General features: G+C 42.6%; 1 long non-coding RNA gene across 2 annotated transcripts in view; it reads left to right on the top strand.

Annotated features, from left to right (window-relative positions):
• Window positions 1-22,092, top strand: part of LOC109497506 — a 38,176-nt gene that overhangs the window by 6,446 nt on the left and 9,638 nt on the right. For both annotated transcript variants that reach the window (XR_006594310.1, XR_006594311.1), the window contains exons 4-9: window positions 593-801; window positions 972-1,090; window positions 2,614-2,725; window positions 15,553-15,699; window positions 19,908-20,020; window positions 21,672-21,775. This is a non-coding gene — a long non-coding RNA (uncharacterized LOC109497506). The remainder of the gene's footprint in view (window positions 1-592; window positions 802-971; window positions 1,091-2,613; window positions 2,726-15,552; window positions 15,700-19,907; window positions 20,021-21,671; window positions 21,776-22,092) is intronic.

Genomic DNA, 22,092 nt, shown 5'->3' with positions numbered 1-22,092 from the left:
GACTTTGTTTTTTGTATCTCCTTAGAAAGAACTAGTTTTAAAAATCCCATATACACAATCAAGAGGCCATTTGTGGTCACATCCTGATTCTGCTTTCCTAGATGTTTCTAAGGATCTGCTCCCTAAGATGTATACTTGTGAAGTGAATTTTGTTTCTTTATTGTTCAGAGCATCAGGAAGAAAAATCATAGAACATGTGGATTCTGCTTGTATTCCTTATGAGTCTGGGAATAAGACATTTTCCCTGTGTAGAAAGCAATGGCTTTCAGCGCACTTATACTGAATAATCAAAAAAATACTGTCAATTTAAAATTTCGATGACTTCATATTGCTATGAGAAAAAAAAATCCATTTCTAAAATCAATTACTTTGTTACATAGGCAGCACTGACCAAGTTTAAGAGAAGTTAAGAAAAACCTACTGTCTCTTTAGAAATGGTACCTAATTGATACAGTGGACTTTTAAAAAGGATGGATGTTTTTTAGATGTCCAAAAGCACAAGATTATTGCTTAAGGAATCAAGAAAGCAAAAAGAAAAGTAAATGACTAGAACATTTCACTAACTGCCTTTATTCTTTATTTCATCCCCCAGAACCTTGAAGGAAAAACAGAACTGCATTCCTCAGCTCTATCCTTTCTGCTCATTTCCTGTCACCCAAGATGTAATTTTTCAGTGGTGGTCTCCATTTCAATTCACATATGGCTGCTAGATCAAGGGACTGACATTATCTAGAAATCTGTGAAGTAAAAAACATCCAAGACCCATTCCCTGGGGGCAGAAAAAGGAGGGTAGAAAAAAAGGTGTGTGTGTGTGTGGGGGGGGGTGGAGTGGGAATCTCTAATCAGGGTTCTCTGTTCATTGTTCTAGAAGGTTCTAGAATGAACAGGAGTGTTTCTGAGTGTTCCTGAGTGAACATAGATTCTAATGCTGCTGTAGATTTTTCTTATTTCTTTGTCATCTCCATTTATAGACTGAATTAAAACCCTCAGTCCTAAATGAAAACCTGGCCTTCTGCATGGTTGGGGAGGAGGCCAGAATCTCTGCCTTGCTGCTTTTTATCTCCATCATCTCCTGCCAACAGACTGCCTCGTATGTAAAGCCACATTTGGCTTACTCTCATGAACATTATGATTATAGCCTAGGGTTGCCTGAATAACATCTTCCTCGGTCATATTTTGATAGATCCCTACTCTTTTTCTAACATAGATGAAGAGGGGTGAGCCACTTAGGGGAAGTTACTGTTTCTTTCTTGAGATGCTCCGTGAGGAGAATCCATTGGGCCAGGGTGGGGCTAGGACCCGGCTGAAATCTTGGCGAGAGCCAGTGGGTGGACCCCACCTAAAAGCTGACAGAACACAAGGTCCTGGTCCAAGCTGTTCCGCAGACGTAAGCCATTGCCTTCCAGTTCCAGCTGATCTGGCTTAGTGGATGAAATGGCATCTTTCCCTGAGGAACTTCCATTCCTGAAATTTCACTCAAGAGATATGCTGCTTGTGATAACAACGTGTCAAAGAAGTCAGCCTTTTACACCCAGACCCTGGGTGACCTCAGATTCAGGAGACATGCCCACAGTCCTTCTCTCTTTGTGGAGAGAAGCCTCCTGGGGGGGCAAAATCCCTCTCTTGTTTGTGGTGACCACTCCGTGCTTACCACAGAGCTTGATGTCTGGGGTGGAGAGCCTGGCCACATGGCCTCGGGGGGTATGGGGGGAAGAACTAATGCTGGAGGCCAGGGCTGCTGATGCGATTATTTATTATTTCACTGAATTACTGCTGAGTGACAAGGGCGCTTTGCGTTCCTGCAGGCTGGCATCCATGGAACATATTTTTAACATGAATCGCTAAAGAAATAACAAAATATGAAATGGCTAATTAAAGAGCCATTTCACAAAGGTCCTGCCTGATGACAAGTTTTTTGATCAGTCTCACCATTTGCTAATTTCCAAGTGGAATGAAATCAGAGTCCATGAATCCAGGGCTCAAAGCTGGGGCTGGGGGTGGCTGGGAACAGGGAGAGAAGCAATAAGGCTGAACTATTGGATATACCTTACTGCATTCATAATGTTTGAGTGAGTTCATTGTATTTTGGAAAGCTCTGTGTGGCCCCTCAGTTTTTGGTGGGAGGTGTGGACCCCTAGTCACAAAGCAAGTGATTCTAGCCTATTATGGTATTTCTAAGACTAAGTATTCCCTTTTTAATGTAAAACTCAATGCCCTTGGCAGATTTTTTTTTCCTCCTCTTTCATATTAACCATGAATAAAAACTTGAGTGAGTCTTTTCCTGCAGTGCAGTGAAATGTTACATTGTTTTCTGGGAGATTTTAAAAGCCTTCAAAGCAGGTAATCATGTTCTGAGGTCCATGAGTGATGAAGACCAAAGTCTCTATTAATCTTTGTGTGAGTATACCTTTGGAGTTTATAGAAAAGAGGAAAAATGGACAAAGAGTGTTTTCTCCATTGTGTGACAGGCTAATACTTAAACAGCTCCTTACTTAGAGGTCGGTTTCCTTATGTAGGGAAGACAACACCCTGGGAGCTTCCACAAAAGATCTCTCAAGCATTAGGAAGGAATATTATGAATTGCCCTATTGTTTGCCTTTGACTTCTATAAAGGGAGAAGATCAGTCCCAGCCCAGCAATAGAAGTACGCACAAAACAGAAGAGAACACGAAGGGACTTCGGTTTCCTTTTTATCTCAATACATACGGGCTAGTGCAATGACATCGTAAGTCATGTTAGGATTCTATTTCCCTTAGCATCGCGTACCACTGTGGGACCTCTGTGTTTTGGTAAGCGTTCCGCTGCACCAACAAACTGTCCCCAGACTTAGTGGCTTAAACCAACCATTTTATTTTGTTCACAATTTTGTGGGTCAGGCATGCAGGAAGGCATAGGCTGGGCAGTTCCTCTCTGATTCACAGAAGTCAGCTGGGCCTGCTGGGACTGGAGACCCTTTCCAAGGTGACTACATCCGTGTATCTTGTACCTCTGTGCTTCTCAGCCTCTCTCCTCCTCCCCCTCCGTTCTCCTCCCTCTCCTTCCTCCTCCTCCTCCTCTTCCCTCTCCTCCACCATCCTTTTTCTTCTTTTTCTCCTCCTCCTCTTTCTTCTCCTTCTCCCTCTCCTCCTTCTTTTCCCTCTTGTTTTCTCTCTCTCCCTCTATGCATTGACATCTCTTCTGCTAAGCCTTCTCCATGTGGCTTGACCTCTTCCCGGTATGGTGGTCTCAGAGTAGGCACACTCCTTACTTGGGGATTGGCTTCCAAGAGGCAAGAAGTGAAAGCAGCCAGGCTAGGGAAGACCTCCGATGATTTCACTGCTACGCCCACGAGAAGTTGACTGGTGAAAGCAGTCACAGGGCCCACTTACATTTAAGGGCTGAAGACACAGACCCCTTCTCTTAATGGGAGATGGACAAGGTCACACTGCAGAAGGGTATGTGGGATACCGTCATTTTTAGAAACTATGTAACAGTAAGAAACAAAACTCTGAAAGCTCTGCTGAAGAAAATTTTATTGTAGGGGCACCCGGGTGGCTAATTGGTTAAGCGTCCAACTTTGGCTCAGGGCGTGATCTCACGGTTCATGGGTTCAAATCCCGCATCGGGCTCTGTGCTGACAGCTCAGAGCCCGGAGCCTACTTTGGAGTCTGGGTCTCCCTCTCTCTCTGTCCCTCCCCTGCTTGCACCCTGTCTCTCTCTCAAAATAAATAAACATTTAAAAAATGTTTAAAGAAAGTTTTGTTGTAAACATATCACCTATGAAGTCTTCGTTTTCTACTCTGATATCCAAGGATGCATTTCTTTCTTAAATTTTCAGTCTGTGTCCATTGGGAATCTCCATGCAGGTCACCTCCTCTCTGAAGCCCACCGGGCAGTCTGCCATGGCTCCTTCAGGGCTCCAGCACTGATGTCACTTCCATTACATCACCTGTCACCCTGCTCTGGTGCTACCTGTCCATCCTCACTGATGGACTGTGAATTGAGGCAGAAGTTGTGTCTTATTTATCACCATAATTGAGAACTGAGTGTTCTTTTCGAATTTTAGCTTGCATGAATTCTATTGATTGACTTATTAAGTGAATAAATGTCACCCTGACTCCAGGAGCTTGGCCCCGGAAGTTCGTTCATGTCGGTTCAGGAAAGAGTATAGACTAGAAATGGAAGCACGGTTTGCCTAATAGGAGTGTTTTATTTTGTAGGAGCAGCATGGAGAACCTGTGTTTTCCGATGCAGAGGTGGGGATGTAGAAGCTATTAAAGCAGGGAGAACCAGCTTCAGCTGGCCATCTTTCACCTTCATTTTTACTACATTGGCTCCTGGGGACAGCTCATTCATGAATATGGCTGCAGTCAGGATGGACCCAAATGGGTTCCTTCTAGTATTCAGACCATTGGCATATGTGGATCCCCCAAACCTCTTGAGTGGATCCAGAGTAAACATTTTTTGCTTCTGAAACCTCTGGGGACTTAAATGTAATGACATATATGTATTTGTGTGTGTATGTATATCTCTATCTTTCCTGTATGTATGTATGTATGTATGTATCTATCCATCTGTCTATCATATCTGTCTATCATCTATCTATCTATCATATCTATCTATCTATCATATCTATCTATTATCTATCTATCTATCTGTCTATCTATCTATCATCTATCTATCATATCTATCATCTATCTATCATCTATCTATCAAGAGTGAGACAGACAGAGACAGAAAGATGGAAAAACTGCTTAAAGTATTACTTTGATAATAATAATAAACATTACAGCTTTATTGCAGGAAAATAGAACTACTCTAATCCTCTTTAAATCTAGGTCATATTATGGAGTATTTTATTTATAAAATTTTTTTTCCAAATACATTTTACCAATGAAAGAAAAACCCAAGGATAATGCCAGGAAGATTTGCCTACTTGGAATTGGGGGTGAACCAAACCCACATCTTCTTCAACTGATAATACCACTGATAAGAGAGAAGTGGACGGGGGCTCCTGGGTGGCTCAGTTGGTTAAGCGTCCGACTTTGGCTCAGGTCATGATCTCGCGGGTCCATGAGTTCGAGCCCTGCGTCGGGCTCTGTGCTGACAGCTCAGAGCCTGGAGCCCGTTTCAGATTCTGTGTCTCCCTCTCTCTCTGCCCCTCCCCTGTTCATGCTCTGTCTCTCTCTGTCTCAAAAATAAATAAACGTTAAAAAAAATTAAAAAAAAAAAAAAGAGAAGTGGATGAGTGGTGAATAGCAGCTAACTAGCCTATTTATTTCCAGAAAATAGGATTTGATTAAACACTCTCTCCAACAGTTCTTACCCATCAAAGAATTAGAACCACTCTGCCTCCCAAGTACAACCTCTCAGGAGGAAATGATCTGGAAGAGAAAAAATTTTCTCCACCTCAAAACAGGAGTAGGGAAAATATGGAAACAAATATTTTTGGTCTTGTATTTAGTAATTTTAAAATTCCATGCTCAGCGCTCCAATGACTCCCCCTCCCCTTTAGATTGAATGATGTTTTTTTTTTGCTCAGAGAATTCCAATGTAATTTTTGATGTCTTAATCGCATTTGTTTATCACCTTTTTCTTTGTTTATCACCTTTGAGACTTGCCTACTGTCTAGAATGAATAGCTTACTTGCTAAATTAGGGGCAAATGTAGACAAAGTTTGTGCTCCCTGGTTGGGAAAGAGATTAGAATGGCCGGATCCCAAGGGCTCGTTGGCAGTCCGCTCTGAGCAGAGCATCTGTGGCGTCACAAGTGGATCTGATCCAATAGGAGACTCAGGAAGCTCCTTTCAACTTCAGCTTATCTGAAGGCTTACCTGGCAAAGACTGTCAGCTCTAGGGCCACCCATTGCGTGTGAGTCAGAAAATGTCAGATTTGGGAGAAAGTGGCCCCACCTAATCAAAGGGATGGTAGCACAAACAGGGAGCCCTGTTCGACTGCCTGAAGGACCACATCCCTGTGGTTTGGGGGCAGAGAGCTCTGCTGGGCTCCTGGAGGGATGGCTCTCCCAGTGCCAAGTCGGTGCAGTCATCAAGGAGACGGCCAGGAGCTGTGCAGCTGTGCATTCTTGTACACACGTGCTTGCCAGGGAGCTTGCACCTTACGTGTTCATCACATGCCAGAGAAGCTATATGACAAGAGTGAAGGCCATAGGCTGTGCACAGTTAGACAAAATATTCTTGCATGTGGGTCTCAGGGTCCTTAGGCAAGATTTTCATTTTGAGCTGGGGCAGCTGTGTGTGTGTGTGTGTGTGTGTGTGTGAGAGAGAGAGAGAGAGAGAGAGAGAGAGGGAGAGAGAGAGAGAGAAAGAGAGAGAGGGAGGGAGAGGGAGAGGGAGAGAGAGGAGAGAGAATATGTATAGCTCTGACACAGAAATTAATGACATATATTCGAAAACATTTCTGAGCTCTTTCTCAGTGCTAAGATGTACGCTAAGTTGTAAGGGATCATAGAAACGAGTAAGGTGCGACGCTGATCTCATAAATGCCACAATCTGGTGGGAGAGAGAAACACACATATAAATATTGATATGAAGCAGGCTGTGAAATGTGCTACAATAGGACAAGATAAAGCACTGTGCAAGTAGAGTAGATGGGTGGATGCATTTTAGTTGGCAATATCTCGGAAAGGCTTTCTGGAAGTATGGGCAGTGGGCCCAGGCTCAGAGGATGAGTGAGTTTGGCAGGCTCCCTTGGGGCAAGGGAGCCAGTGGCAGGATTCCTGGCAGAGGGAACTGTATGAACAGCCGTCCAGGGAGAAGGTGCAGGCCCTGTGTGTGGAGCAGCATCATTGGGATGGTGTGGGGGCAGAGGGTGAGGGTGGGGAAGAGGCTATAGAGAGTGTAGAGCGAGAGAAGGAAAGGTAGTTCCGGTGACACTGTGCGATCACATCTGCAGGCACCGAGTTACTAAATCTGGACTTTGCCTGGCATGTAATGAAGGGCCACTGAAGATATATGACTTGGGGCAGGAGTGTGTGTGGGGGCATGTGTGTGCATGCCGGGGAGGGGTGGGGGTAGGCAGGGCAAGGAGGGAGGATGTGAGGAGTCCCCTGGTTTGGAAGAGGCAAGCAGGGGAGACCAGTGAGCAGGGTATTGTAGTAACTCAGCCCAGAGATACTGAGATTCTATAAAAAGTAAGAGAGCATAGCAAAGAGGAGGCAGATTCAAGGTTTATTATGAAGGCAAAATTGCCAGGGTTTGCTAATTAGAGCTGGGGGGTGAAGGCATAGAAGACCTGTACAGGGGCCCCATGGCACCAAGCCGGCCTGAGATGGAGAATCAGGAGGAAAAAGTGTGAACATCCATGCATTCATTTATTTATTTTTCTTTTTTCTTTTTTTTTAATTTATTTTTCATTTTTTAAAATTTACATCCATATTAGTTAGCATATCGTGAAGCAATGATTTCAGGAGTAGGTTCCTTAGTGCCCCTTACCCATTTAGCCCATCCCCCCTCCCACAACCCCTCCAGTAACCCTCAGTTTGTTCTCCATATTTATGAGTCTCTTCTGTTTTGTCCCCCTCCCTGTTTTTATCTTATTTTAATTTCCCTTCCCTTATGTTCATCTGTTTTGTCTCTTAAAGTCCTCATATGAGTGAAGTCATATGATATTTGTCTTTCTCTGACTAATTTTGCTTAGCATAATACCCTCCAGTTCCATCCACGTAGTTGCAAATGGCAAGATTTCATTCTTTTTGATTGCCAAATAATACTCCATTGTATGTATATATATATATATATATATATATATATATATATATATATATACCACATCTTTTTATCCATTCATCCATCAATGGACATTTGGGCTCTTTCCATATTTTGGCTATTGTTGGTAGTGCTGCTATAAACATGGGGGTGCATGGGTCCCTTTGAAACAGCACACCTGTATCCCATGAATAAGTGCCTAGTAGTGCAATTGGTGGGCCATAGGGTAGTTCTATTTTTAGTTTTTTGAAGAACCTCCATACTGTTTTCCAGAGTGGCTACACCAGCTTGCATTGCCACCAACAATGCAAAAGAGATCCTTTTTCTCCACATCCTCGCCAGCATCTGTCGTTGCCAGAGTTGTTCATGTTAGCCATTCTGACAGGTGTGAGGCGGTATCTCATGGTGGTTTTGATGTGTGTTTCCCTGATGATGAGTGACGTGGAGCATTTTTTCATGTGTCGGTTGGCCATCTGGATGTCTTCTTTGGAAAAGTGTCTATTCATGTCTTTTGCCCATTTCTTCACTGGATCATTTGTTTTTTGGGTGTTGAGTTGGATAAGTTCTTTATAGATTTTGGATACTAACCCTTTATCTGATATGTCATTTGCAAATATCTTCTCCCATTCTGTCACTTGCCTTTTAGTTTTGCTGATTGTTTCCTTCACTGTGCAGAAGCTTTTTATTTTGATGAGGTCCCAGTAGTTCATTTTTTGCTTTGGTTTCCCTTGCCTCCGGAGTCGTGTTGAGTAAGAAGTTGCTGCGGCCAAGATCAGAGAAGGTTTTGCCTGCTTTCTCCTCGAGGATTTTGATGGCTTCCTGTCTTACATTGAGAACTTTCATCCATTTTGAGTTTATTTTTGTGTATGGTGTAAAAAAGTGGTCCAGGTTCATTCTTCTGCATGTCGCTGTCGGTTTTCCCAGCACCACTTGCTGAAGAGACTGTCTTTATTCCATTGGATATTCTTTCCTGCTTTGTCAAAGATGAGTTGGCCATATGTTTGTGGGTCCATTTCTGGGTTCTCTATTCTGTTCCATTGATCTGTCTGTTCTTGTGCCAACCATGCATCCATTTATTAGCATTTATTAGCATGTGCAGCAAATTGTTACTAAACACATACTTGTATATTATATGTATATGTATATGTACATATACTTGTATATTACTTATATATGTATATGTATATTATATGTATATTACATGTATACGTATAGTCTTTGTCCTGCATTCAAGATCACCTGTCCTTTGCCTTTTCCTATGATTTCAATGCCATAGGCACAAATACTTAATCTTTCTTAACTGAAGTCCCCAGATTCAGTGACTCTTGAACCTAGTTAAAGTAATAAGCAACAATTAAGGAATCACTTTTCAAGAAGTGTGTAGGGTATTTGGGCTCTGATCTTGCAGGAATCCACACCTTGGGAATCTCTCCTTGCATATCAGCACTGCAGCCATGGCTAGATTATTTTCCCGGTCCTTGGAGACTGGCCTGATCAGGTTCACCAACGACTGGATTCTTCTTGGTATTTGCTTACATAACACTATCAGGACACATGTCTTAAATATTTTATCAGGTTTAAAGGGTAGTTTTCATAACATGGCATTGTGTGGCCTGCGGAACCTACTGAGGAGGGAGGAAGGAAGGGTCTTGGCCTGTACTAAGTGACATAACTGTAATCCACATTCTGATATTAAAAATATGATTAAGCTGATAACAAGACTGCAGGTATAAAGACAGTGGCTTTCCCTGTATCGTAAAGATAGCTATTAAAGCCCTAGTGCACTTTACTTAAGTGCATCTCCCTTAGCTAGTATAATTGACTCCTGAACATAAAACCACACGGTCCTGACCTGTGTCTATGCAGCCCGCTGGTTCTGGAGAACCAGGCATGGGCTAATTGCATGATTTGGCTGTTTGCATACCAAAATGGAGTTCAAGTGCTTCTTGCAATAAGTGAACGCTCGGAAGCAGAGTGGAAATTTATCCATTAGCTGAAAGGCAGAAGGCACTATAGGATGAAAAAGAGCCTCTCTATTTGATTATTAAGTGTTTTGTAATCTGAAGCTATAAGTTAACAAGAATAAAATGAAATGACCCAGGAGCAGAACGTTTTTCTAAAATCTTTAAAGAAGAGAAGCAGCACCACCAGAGCAAATTGTCAGGCTCCTTTTAGGTTTTTTTCTAGCCTGCCAGCTGATTTAAAAACAGTGTCTGCTTTGAAAACGTTCTCATATAAATATTTCAGTGTTTCCAACCAATTATAATTATCCTAAGAAACAATATTTCCACCTGACTCTTTAAACAATGAGATCCTCAAGTTTTGCCTTTGACCGACTGGCTCTGAGTCTCATGATCCTATTGGAAATACTTGCCATAAATATGTTTTAGATTTTCCTATGGAAACTCCTTGGCTCTCTTGGCCTAAACTGTCTTCCTGATGGGTCAATCTGTCCTTAAATCAGTAATTTTTAAATGTTTGAATGGTTGTTTATTTATTTATTTTTAATTTTTAAGTGTGCATTTACTTTTGAGAGAGAGAGAGAGACAGAGCATGAGAGGGGCAGGGCCAGAGAAAGGGAGACACAGAATCGAAGCGGGGCCCGGGCTCTGAGCTGTTGGGGCAGAGTCCAGGGCGGAGCTGGAAACCACGGACTGCAAGATCATGACCTGAGCCAGTTGGATGCTTAACTGAGTCACCCAGGTGCCCCAAATCAGTAATTTTTTAAAAATATTTTTAAAGTTTATTTATTTATTTTGAGAGACAGAGAGAGAGAGAGAGAGAGAGAGAGCAGGGAAGGAGCCCAGAGAGAGAGAGGGACACAGAGAAAATACCAAGCAGGCTCCGCACTGTCAGCACAGAGCCCGACATGGGTCTCGAACTGATGAACCGTGAGAAATCTAGAGTTGGACGCTTAACCGACTGAGCCACCTGGGCGCTCCCCAAATCAGTAATTTTTAAATCTGAGTGGGCGTCCAAGTCACCTTGAAGGCTTGTTAAGACAGATTGCTGGGCCTTACTCCCAGAGTGTCTGGGTTAAAAAGTCTAGGATGGGGCCTGAGATTTTGCATTTCTTGTAGATTTTCAGGTACTGCTTGCTGCTAAGATCTCTTAGCAATGTTAGTCCAACAGGCTGAATGGAAGCTTTTCTGTCAGGATAACTGATGGACTCAAAATCATGCAACCTCTTCCAGTTTTCAATTAATCAGAAAACTACTTGATTTCTATGAGAAAGGAGACTCTTCACTAGTGCCTTTAAGCAGAGTAGTGGTAGAGTATTTGCAACAACATGGATAAACCTTGAGGACATTATGGGATGTGAGATCGGTCAGACAGAGGAAGACAAATACCGTATGATGTCACTTATATGTGGAATCTAACCAAGCCAGGCTCCTCTGAAAACAGAATAGAATGGTGGTTACGAGGGGCTGGGTGGTGGGGGGCAGAGGGAAGATGTAGTTTAAGGGTTCAAACACTCAACTAGTGTGTTAGTAAGTCCTGGAGATCTAATGCACAGCATGGTGAATACAGACAATATGGTACCATGATCATCAAACTTGCTAAGAGACTAGATCTTAATTACCCCCACCACTAAAACGAAAAGATAATTATGTGACCTGACGGAGGTGCTACAATGGCAACCGTATTACAATATATAAACGTGTCAAATCCACATGCTGCCCACATTAAATTTACACAATGGTGGGGGCGCCCCTGGGTGGCTCAGTTGGTTCAGCGTCCAGCTTTGGCTCAGGTCACGATCTCACAGTTCGTGGGTTCGAGCCCCTCATCGGGCTCCGTGCTGACAGCTCAGAGCCTGGAGCCTGCTTCGGATTCTGTGCCTGCCTCTTTCTCTGGCTCTCTCCTATTCGTGCTCTGTCTCTGTCTCTCTCAGAAATAAATGTTTTAAAAAATTTGAATTTCACAATAGTATAAATCAAATACATCTCAGTTAAAAATAAAGAAATAATAAAGAAAACATGGTGGAGTGATGTAACTTCAAACATTGGATTCTATTTCTGGGAAAAGGGCTTGACTGTTGAAATTCCTAGTTGTGAGTTTTATCTATCAGCGGAATGAATTTGCTGCTTTACAAATGCAAAGTAGGCATTCGGGGTGGATGATATTTCCCCTGATGTAGACGGGAGGCCAAAGTTAGAACCAAGCAGCGTTCTTGGATGAAAGGGAGGTCTGACGCGAGCGTTCAGGTGCAGAGTAGAAAAGGAGCAGGGCCACGCTGAATTAGAAGTGAGCAGTGGGGGCTCTGTGTGAATGAAACCTTTCCCTGCACTAGTGAATACATGTGGTCCTCTTAGACCCTTTGGTTCCTTTTCCATTACTTTCTTTCATGACCAAGGTCTCCACACTGAGGCTACCTGGTGGACAAAACCTATGTATAAGAGCATTTTTCGAACTCTAACCGATCCTCAGTGACCCGGGTGTCTTGTTACAATGCAGATTCCGGTTCATTAGGGCTGGGGTGGGCCCTGAAAGTCTGCATTTTTTTTTTTTTAATTTTTTTTTCAACGTTTATTTATTTTTTTGGGACAGAGAGAGACAGAGCATGAACAGGGGAGGGGCAGAGAGAGAGGGAGACACAGAATCGGAAACAGGCTCCAGGCTCTGAGCCATCAGCCCAGAGCCCGACGCGGGGCTCGAACTCACGGACCGCGAGATCGTGACCTGGCTGAAGTCGGACGCTTAACCGACTGCGCCACCCAGGCGCCCCTGAAAGTCTGCATTTCTAATCAGTTCCCAGGTGATACCAATGTGGCTGGTCCGCATTCACCAGGGCGGGCTTCACGGCCTTGCACCAGTCCAGTCATGCAGGGCAAAGCCTTAAAGCAGCAGGTTGCTTTTTTCTGATTTTTCCTCTTACCTTATAGCCCTGCCATCGGCGTTTGGTTGGCTTGCGTAACTACAACTACATGCTAAGCCAGCGGAGTTATGTTTTTCTCCCTTTGTTTAAGCGATCCCAGTACTGCCTAGTTCACAGCTGGAGACTGTTGAGCAAACGCTCTCCTTTGTTCATTTTCACATCTCTCTCTAAGACAGGCATCATCTTCCTGCGCTAAAGTGTTCGTTTGACTTCACTTTTCAAATGAGTCTTGGCTTAACTGGTTTCTGGGTTTTGGAATCGACTCTGGGTTTTTGGGCCTTCCCCTTGATTCTGGGCCACAGCTGAAATAGGATGAAGCAGGTGGTGAACCCCATGGCTGTCTTTGATTCACCAGTGGCCTCTAGCCTAGGGAATGGATAATACCGGGTGGTTCTTTTTACATGGCACTCAGCTTTCTTCATTTACCTAAGTGCCATCCTTTTCAATTCCTGAGGTATATCCAACCCCAGTGAGTTGCTGGGCAGGACAGTTGAAAAAATTTTTATTGAGCACTGTGTGCATTTAGGCCCCAATGAGGATACCAATCTAGCAAGGTTCTCAGGTTGGCCATAACCCAGGAGAAAACCTCAGAGGCAAGCGGAATTTGTTTAGGTGAAGCCTGAAAGAGAGTGTTCTATTGGCCAGTGAACGAGCAAATGAAGAAATATTGCTGGTATAACGGCAATGGTGTGGCAAGAATCAGGATGATCAGGTTAAGCTTTCTTCCATCTGATCCCGTCAGAATCCCCCCATCCATGTTAGGCAAAAATAGATCTGGCCGCTTTCATGAAATTTGCAACTTTCACGAGCTTCTCCTCCAGTCACCATATTCGGTAATTAGGTTTTGCGGCTAGTATAGGCCAAGTTCAAGTTTCTTAGTCTGAAGTCTTTTCCTCACTTTTGGAAAACAAATATTTCCTAAGCACTGTGTTGGCCTTCTTGTAGCGTCTCATAAACACCTCATGAGATATAAATTGTCCTGATTTTATAGATGCAGGAACCGAGGCCTTGAGAGGTTGATTTGCCAGGTTAAACAGTCAATGACGGAAGCAGAGTCCAGGCCTAGAAATGCTGACTTCAAGTCCATTGTACTGGCTCGTGGGATTTGTGCACTTAAAAAAATGTTCCTCGAAGCTTTATTCATTTGCAATTTTTATTTTTATTGTCCCTGATGTATTTGCTCTGTACTTTACTGTTCAGAAGAGCTTTAGAATTGTTTTAAAAATAAATAAAACTAAGTGACTTTGGGGGATTGGTTTTGGAAACTCTCTAGCCAAAATCTAAATATTTTAATCTCTTATTAGTTAATGCTATTATGATTTAGTCGAGAAGTGGCTCAGGCACAATTAAGTATTATCATGCCATCATTAATGTTTAATGCACAGTGTTTGGATTTAGAGACTATTATTGTAGTAACTGGACCTCCTGGTCCAAAGTGCCTGGAATTTGAGAGGCAGGCAGCTTACCCAGGCACACAGATCAGGCTGCATAGCTGGGACAATGTTGGAAGGTTTTCATTTGAATGAACTAAAAAAAAATCAACAGGTAATTAGTATTAATTTACCTTTGACTTCTAGTTAAGTGTCACCTTCTCTCCCTTTCCTGTTTCATTTTTAAAAGAGAATTTCCGGGGCGCCTGGGTGGCGCAGTCGGTTAAGCGTCCGACTTCAGCCAGGTCACGATCTCGTGGTCCGTGAGTTCGAGCCCCGCGTCAGGCTCTGGGCTGATGGCTCAGAGCCTGGAGCCTGTTTCCGATTCTGTGTCTCCCTCTCTCTCTGCCCCTCGCCCGTTCATGCTCTGTCTCTCTCTGTCCCAAAAATAAATAAACGTTGAAAAAAAATTAAAAAAAAATAAAAGAGAATTTCCTTATTTTGTTGTTCATATGGACTCAGTTTGGGGGACAAAAATATAGTCACTTCCTAGGAAAAATGGCATAAGAAACCAATAGGGCCAATAGGAAAAACAAAACAAGATAAAACAAAACACTGGTCTGGAAATCAGGAGTCTGGTGTCCACTTTCAGGTTTGTGACCTTGAATGAGTCATTTTACACATCTGGCCTCTGATTCCTTACTGCATAATGAGGAAGTTAACCTAGCTGTTCTCTGAAGGCTTCTTCTAGTTCCGAGTCCTGCTTTGCAAGTATTGCTTATTCCTATTAGACAAAAGCATGAAAGTGAATATGCCTCCCTCCCTCCCTTCCTTCTTCCCTTCCTTCCTTTTGCATTAGTCAAACTAGGTTAACTGCTATTAGAAAACAATCTTAGTGGATTAACAAAATGGAAGTTTACTTCTTGCTTCTGCAAGAAACATGGTCCCCCGTAACTGCCCAGGATAAAATACAAAAAGTTGAGTGAATGCATAACATTGTCTCATCCACATTTTATTCATTAAACAAATATTAATTGAGAGGCTAGTATATGTCAAGTGCTATAGTTAACATTGGAACATGACAGACCATTCTCTTCTTATGAATTTTAAAACTAGCCATGGAAATTTTTTTTTAATTTTTTTTTAACGTTTATTTATTTTTGAGATAGAGAGACAGAGAATGAGCATGGGAAGGGCAGAAAGAGAAGGAGACACAGAATCTGAAACAGGCTCCAGGCTCTAAGCTGTCAGTACAGAGCCTGTCGTGGGGCTCGAATGCACGAACCGTGAGATCATGACCTGACCCAAAGTCGGACGCTCCACCGACTGAGCCACCCAGGCACCCCTCTAGTCAGGGATATTATACGTGCGTGTGTGTATGTGTGTAAACTACGTATATATGCAATATATATGTAGAATATTATTAATCCGGGGATTGAAAATAGTATCACAAGGTAATGATAGATAAATTTTTTTAGAACGTATACACAAAACATCATTCTCAAGACTTCGTGTGCGTATTTATGTATTCTGTCATTTAGTCTTCACGGTAACTCGCCGAAGTGGATGCTGTTATTATTTTTATTTTGCGTATTAGGAAACTGAGGCACTGAGAGGTTAAGAGGTTCGGAGAGCTAGAAGGCAGTAGAGCCAGCTGCAAATCCAGGCTGTTTGACACCAGAGCCCGTACTCAGTCTCGCTCTTCTGAGAGCTTGTGCCTGACTGTGACAACGTTCCTCTAGCGGTAACTTTCTTCACACTCGCTCATAATTAATTTGATGAAAATTAAGGAACTCATGAATGGGGATGTATGAAGGCACTTTGTAAGCTGGGAAGCATTATAACACGGCATATTGCTTTCTCAAACCACACTTGGCCTCAAAGTCTTTGAAGGCTTCCTGTTGTCTCTTGCTTAAAGTTTAAATTGTTTAGTCCTTCACCAACTTGCCTCTCAGTCTCTATCTTCCCTCCTCTTTTTTTTCCCTGCCACACTAGACAGATCACCTTCCCAGAATGTAATCCAAATATTGTCGGCCTTTTGTGTGTCCAGTTTCAGTACATCAACCTTGGGTATCCTGGGCCAGCACTAGGTTAAATCACCTCTGTCCTCTCCATACTACGGCACAGTCAGTGCTAAATCGATGCTTGACAAATTAAATCAAAGGTAGAAAAGTAAGAGGAAGAGAGAACCGTAGATAATACCAACTTTGAGGGGATCAAGGCAGACTCGGGTCCCCCCCCCCCCCAGGAAAGGGCAGAAAGAATGGTTTGCACAAGACATGTTCCTCTTGAAAGTCTTTATTCTCAGAGGCTGGAGATGGCAAAGGAACGATAGGAAACAGTGTGGCCACCCCAGTTCAGCCAGAATGCTTGGCTTATGCCTGGCCAAAAAAAAAAAAAAAAAAAAAAAAAAAAATCTGTTCAAAATGGAGTTATTTGGTAATGTTGTTATTAAGGTAATTGAACCATACCACAAGACATCTGGAGAAGGGAGCCCCGCCTGGAGAGGCTTCACTTAATTACTTTGTACTGGGGGCCAAGTCTTAGCATACCTTCAAAGGAGAGCTAAGGAAATAAGCACACAATTACTCAATGTCTTGAAATGAATACAATGGAAACTTACATTGTGGCAGATGCCGCTGGGCTCCCAGGCTTCTAGGCGAAAAAGGACCTCCGTGCCTTTAGGGTGGTGGCCTGTCCACCTCTGGGGATGGATGGTGGGGTCTCAGCCAGTGCTTCCAAACATTTTTCATGACTTGACACATGGAAAATGATTAAATTTGCACAGAACTCTGTGCTAACCTGGAGGGGATTTGGAGGCATCATGGGGCTTGGAGAGAATGACTCTATTACATTCTCTTTGTATCATATAATTGTGATAAAAAAATAAAAATATTTAGAAAGATATGAATTCTTAAATTTAGTTAAAACTTCCAAATAAAATATTTTCTAGTGTTTTAAAATGAGAAACTCAAGCTTACTTCCACAAACCAAAAAAAAAAAATTTTTTTAATGTTCGTTTATTTTGAGACACAGAGTTCAAGTGGGGGAGGGGCAGAGAGAGAGAGAGAGAGAGAGAGAGAGAGAGAGAGAGAGACAGAGAGAGGTGGTGGGGGGAGACACAGAATCCGAAACAGGCTCCAGGCTTTGAGCTGTCAGCACAGAGCCCGACGCAGGGCTCGAACTCACGGACCATGAGATCATGACCTGAGCCGAAGTCAGACGCTTAACTGAGCCACCCAGGCGCCCCACCACAAACCTAAATTTTAATAATCAGATTCTAGGGCTGGAATGATTAAATACAATTTATCACCCAGCGTCTTTTTTCTTTTTTGACAATCTCTTCAAATTCGTGAAAGCCATCACAATGTTGCTCAAATTGGCGACTCAACACAACCTAGAAACATATTTCTAACAATTCAAAATTTGTCATAGTTGAAATGACTTGTTAAGCCTGAAATTCTTTTGACAAATACAATATTGAAGTTTTATCTAATAACGTGAAGGTATTTTAAATCTAAACCGTTCACACCAAGTAGGTAAAAATCCTGATGAAGCTATAATTTTCAGGACACACAAATGGGAACGTGTGACAGCACTTTGTGAACAGGAAAATGTTGGACCACAACATGTTGCATGTGGCTCATGTAGGTTGGCTGTTCCTAAAATGGGACATCAACTGCACATGGACAGAAGTTTCTGGTACAGGGGAGGGCTGAAATTGAGGGTAGTCCACCAGAGTTGTCCTGCCAGGAGCCCCTGTTAGACTTCCTTGACTCCTAGCCCCTCATGACCACACTGTGCAATCTCTTTCTTGAATACCTGGGATAAAAACCTCTCCAGCAGGCCCCAGACCACTGCCCTTATGCACCATGGTGGACCCTGCAGCCGGGTTCCAGTGTGTACCTCCGTGGCCAGCCTCACCATGTTGCCAGCAAGTGCCAGATGCTTACCACCCGATGGGACCTCAGAGTATGTCATTGGACACCACTCCTCTCAGACCACTCCACGAGGTGTTCTGGAAGGCCCCATGTGCCTAGCCAGAGGCCACCAGCCAGAAAGGCCTTGCTATACCAAGAAATGACCAGATCCGTTTTATGTGGCTTAACTGTAACCCACTGGCCTTATGCAACACAGCACGCTAGTTGGGAAGCTTGGGTCTAAACAAGCATGATGATCCTGTTTCCCACTATTGCAGCCTCTTTTAAAGCGGAGAGTGGCCCGGTGACCTAATACTGGCCAGGAAAACACAATTGGGTTGGCCAGGGGTAGGGGTAGTTCTGGGATAGTTTTTGTTCTCCAGATTAAAACACAGCAGGGAACGTGCCTGGTATTGATCCTTCTGCCTCCTTTCTTCCTTGACTGGGGATGTGCTCTAGAGGTTCAGTAGTCATCTTGTGATCAGGAGGGGAGAACCATGAATGGGAGGCCAAGAGGGCTATAAGCTGCTGGTGCTGACATCATGTCATTTCCAGATCAGTGCCAAGCACCCTACCTCTAGATTTCCTATTACATCAGAAAGATAAACCCCTGTTTGTTACAGCCCCTGGAAGTCAAGTTGTCCATTATTTTCAATCAAAAGTGCGACTTACACATTTTATTATGTACCTTAGGACATGTACAGAATGAAAGGTATTAGAGTTCTTTATCCATTCATCAGAGTATTTAAAACAGTTCCAATTCAGGGAGGCTGGGTGGTTCTGTTGGTGAAACATCTGACTTGGGCTCGGGTCATGATCTCCTGTTTTGTGAGTTCAAGCCCCGCATGAGGCTCTCTTCTGTCAGCACAGAGCCTGCTTCAGATCCTCGGCCTCCCTCTCTCTCTGCCCCTCCCTTGCTCTCTCTCAAAAATAAATAAAAACATGAAACAAATAACAGTAAATAAAACAGTTCCATTTCTAGGCAAGTATAATGCTAACTTGGTGAACATTCCTTAAGAAGAAAAGTAGCGTGACTATCCTTCAGTACACGTAGCTTGTCGGTCTAGGTCTAGGGAACCACCTCTAATGCATGTTCATGTGTGTGGAATGAGAATGGGCTGCATCTGTTTGCAGTGACATTCCATCTCCTTTCCTCTATTAGTATAGCAGACGCTCAAAAGGCTGAAGAAGCTCTTCTGGTGGTTTCTCATGGTAGTTCTAGGAATAGAGCATCCATTAGACCTTTGTGGCTTCTAAGAAACCCTCCTAAACTAGCTTAAGCAAAAGGAGAGATTTATCAGATGGACCTTGGGCTATCTTGTGATAAAAATATGCCATGAGGAGGGTCGTGGTTGCAGTGAGCCATTAAGAACTATTTCAATAGGAAATGACCATTTCCAGAGCTCTCTCTCTGCTTCTGCTGTTTTCCGCTTTATTTCTCTTTCTTGCTATAGACTGAGTTCCCTTACCTGGCAGAAACCTGGATCCTGACAGGTCCTAAGTTTTATATCTTTTTGATTCCAAGCTATGAGAGAGAGAGAGAGAGAGAGAGAGAGAGAGAGAGAGAGAGAGAGAGGCTGACTCTCTAGGCCCCCTATCCCAGTATCTAGCTGTTGGGGCTCCTATTCCATTGTGAGTTAGAGGCAGAGTATTAGACTAAGAAGCTATGGCCAGAGGCTTGGACCGTGGAGTCTCCTGGAGGAGCCAGATGATGGAGTGGGGGGGAAGAGAAATTTCCAGAAAAAGGTATGTTAGTGGCTAAGTTCTGTAGCTAGTCACCACGGAAATAATTCCCACTTCACTCCATGTGTGTTTATACTGACAAAGGAGACAAGTGAGGAACAGAAATCTGTGTTTGTTGAAAGCCATATAGGAAATCAATGGGCAATTTGGTATTAAAATGAAAAACTATTAATTCTTACTCCAGGTTGTTATACTCTTTTAGGGTCTTGTTCTAGTCTTCTTGGTAGCAATTCTTACGGTTTTCGTGGAGGCTTATTGATAAAAGCTGCCCTGTTTCCTTGTCACAAAGCCTTCTTTCGTTCTTACGGTACCTGGAGGGAGCTTTAAGACAAGAATGTTTCTTAACCTCACCCTGGAGACATTACGCTGACCTCCTTACAAACAGAAACACACTGGAATCAGGTATGGAGATTATATATATATATATGTATATATATAGTCATGATCTTTCTTGGAAAGTATAACTGTAATCAGTCAGGTTAAGCAAGAGCATGGGAAATCATGGTGAACATGACAAACTAAAATCTGTCTTACTCTTTTTGTTTAATGCTTATTTATTTGTGAAAGAGAGACAGAGTGTGAGTAGGGGAGGGTAGAGAGAGGGAGACACAGAATCTGAAGCAGGTTCCAGGCTCTGACCTGTCAGCATAGAGCCCTACGCGGGGCTCGAACTCACAGACCACAAGATCATGACCTGAGCCAAAGTGTGACGCTGATCTGACTGAGCTACCCAGGTGCCCCTTTCTCACTCTCTTTGATGGTTAATTTTTATATTTTGGATATTATGGCTTACAAACTGAGCCATAATATCCAGAAAATTTCTTAGCTTTGTAAAATTAGTTTTACCTAATCTTTAATGAATATTCTGTTTTAAGCTTTCAATAAAACAGTAACTCATCAACCATTCATTCATTCAATCAACATTTGTTGACATCTACTCTATGCCCAACTTTGCATTAATCTCACTTTACTTTTTCCTCTTGGTATGTCTTAAGGGTAAATGACTACATTCTATAGATTGTTTTAAAAATAACTACTTCCCTTTGAAATCATCTTCGCACTTCCTTTTTGGAAAGCCAGTTTCGCCCCTAGAAGTAAGAGCTTTCAATACATATAGCCCTGCTTCCCTAGACATAGTTGATTGTACTAGGATTAAATGCCTGACCCCATATGGTCAATCAGATTCTCTCTCCTGGGAAATTGGAATAGAAAGATGGAGACTGAATTGATGTTGGGTGTTTGAACTAGAAGACCAAAGATCTGCTGGAGGCTGAGGCTGTCATTTTGGAGGAGAAATGATGGGCCCACACAGAAACAATTAAGTGAGTGTACAAACCAGTTTGCAGAGACAGAGAAAGGGAGGGAAAGACAAAAGCAGAATCAGGAATGATATGGCCCAAGAGACAGACACGCCAGAGAGATTAGTTATTTAGTGACTTTTCGGAGTTGTTGGGATAGTTGCTACAGTACCAGGAGGGACCCCATGAGCTACCTCTGAGGTCCTAACAAGAAATCCACCTTCGCTCAAGCCTCCTTAACAGGGTTTCTCTTTCTTTAAGTAGATTTACTCTAAGATTGATCCATATAAGCAAGCCAATTTAAGTAGAGAGTACTCATTTAATAAGACGTAAATGTAGTAACAGTAGATCATGGACTTATCCGTGTAAATACAATACAATCAAGCTTAGATACTCAGAACAATTTTCTTGCTGTAAGATTAGTAAGGAGTTAGAAATGTGTGGTGAAAATAAGATCTTCCTTTTTAATTCATTAAAAAAAAAAAAAAAAAAAAACCCATGGGCAGATCTCTTTCTGAGAAAGAGCAAGTGACTTACAGGGGACCTTTTCTAGCCCATCGGGTCTATGTGGATTTATGGAAGATGGCTGACAATTGCTACGATTCAGCCTCCCACTGGTACAAAGAAATGTGATATAAGCAAAGACACAGTACCTGGCAACATAGTAAATGAAACTCAGTGGTTACTAAAAGAGTCATGACTTAATTTTCAGGTTTAAATATGACCATTTTCAATATGATTATTATGTTTTTCAGGTCTACTATCTAGAAGACTATTTTTCAGATGTAATAATTTATCCATCCTTTCAGCCATTTTGAAAAGCCATCTCTCGTTGCCAAAAGAAGTGCTTCTAAAGTGTGTGAGTCTAAACCCAGATTCTGTATGTTTAAAATCAGTACTTTTTTTCTCTTTTGTGGCCTAATTTTCATGCTTGTTTTGATAAAATCCACATTACTGCCATGAGAACAGATCTCACCAAGTGTCTTGTTTTCAATTGCTTTAAAAGGGGGGGGGGGGCTCATCGTGCTCCAGAGTCTTATGATCTCATAGTGAAGATACTTAGGTTCCAAACCACAAGGCAGGTTGTTTTGATAAAACCTTGTTTTTGTTGGATAAGAAAATACGTAATGCAAAATTAAAACGTGATCCAGCAACCAACCAATAACCAACCACAAG

Source organism: Felis catus, chromosome A2 (assembly GCF_018350175.1).
Source record: "Felis catus isolate Fca126 chromosome A2, F.catus_Fca126_mat1.0, whole genome shotgun sequence".
In the NCBI taxonomy this organism is placed as follows: domain Eukaryota; kingdom Metazoa; phylum Chordata; class Mammalia; order Carnivora; family Felidae; genus Felis; species Felis catus.
The sequence above is the reverse complement of the archived record's forward strand: the minus strand, read 5'-3'. Positions and strand labels throughout refer to the sequence as shown.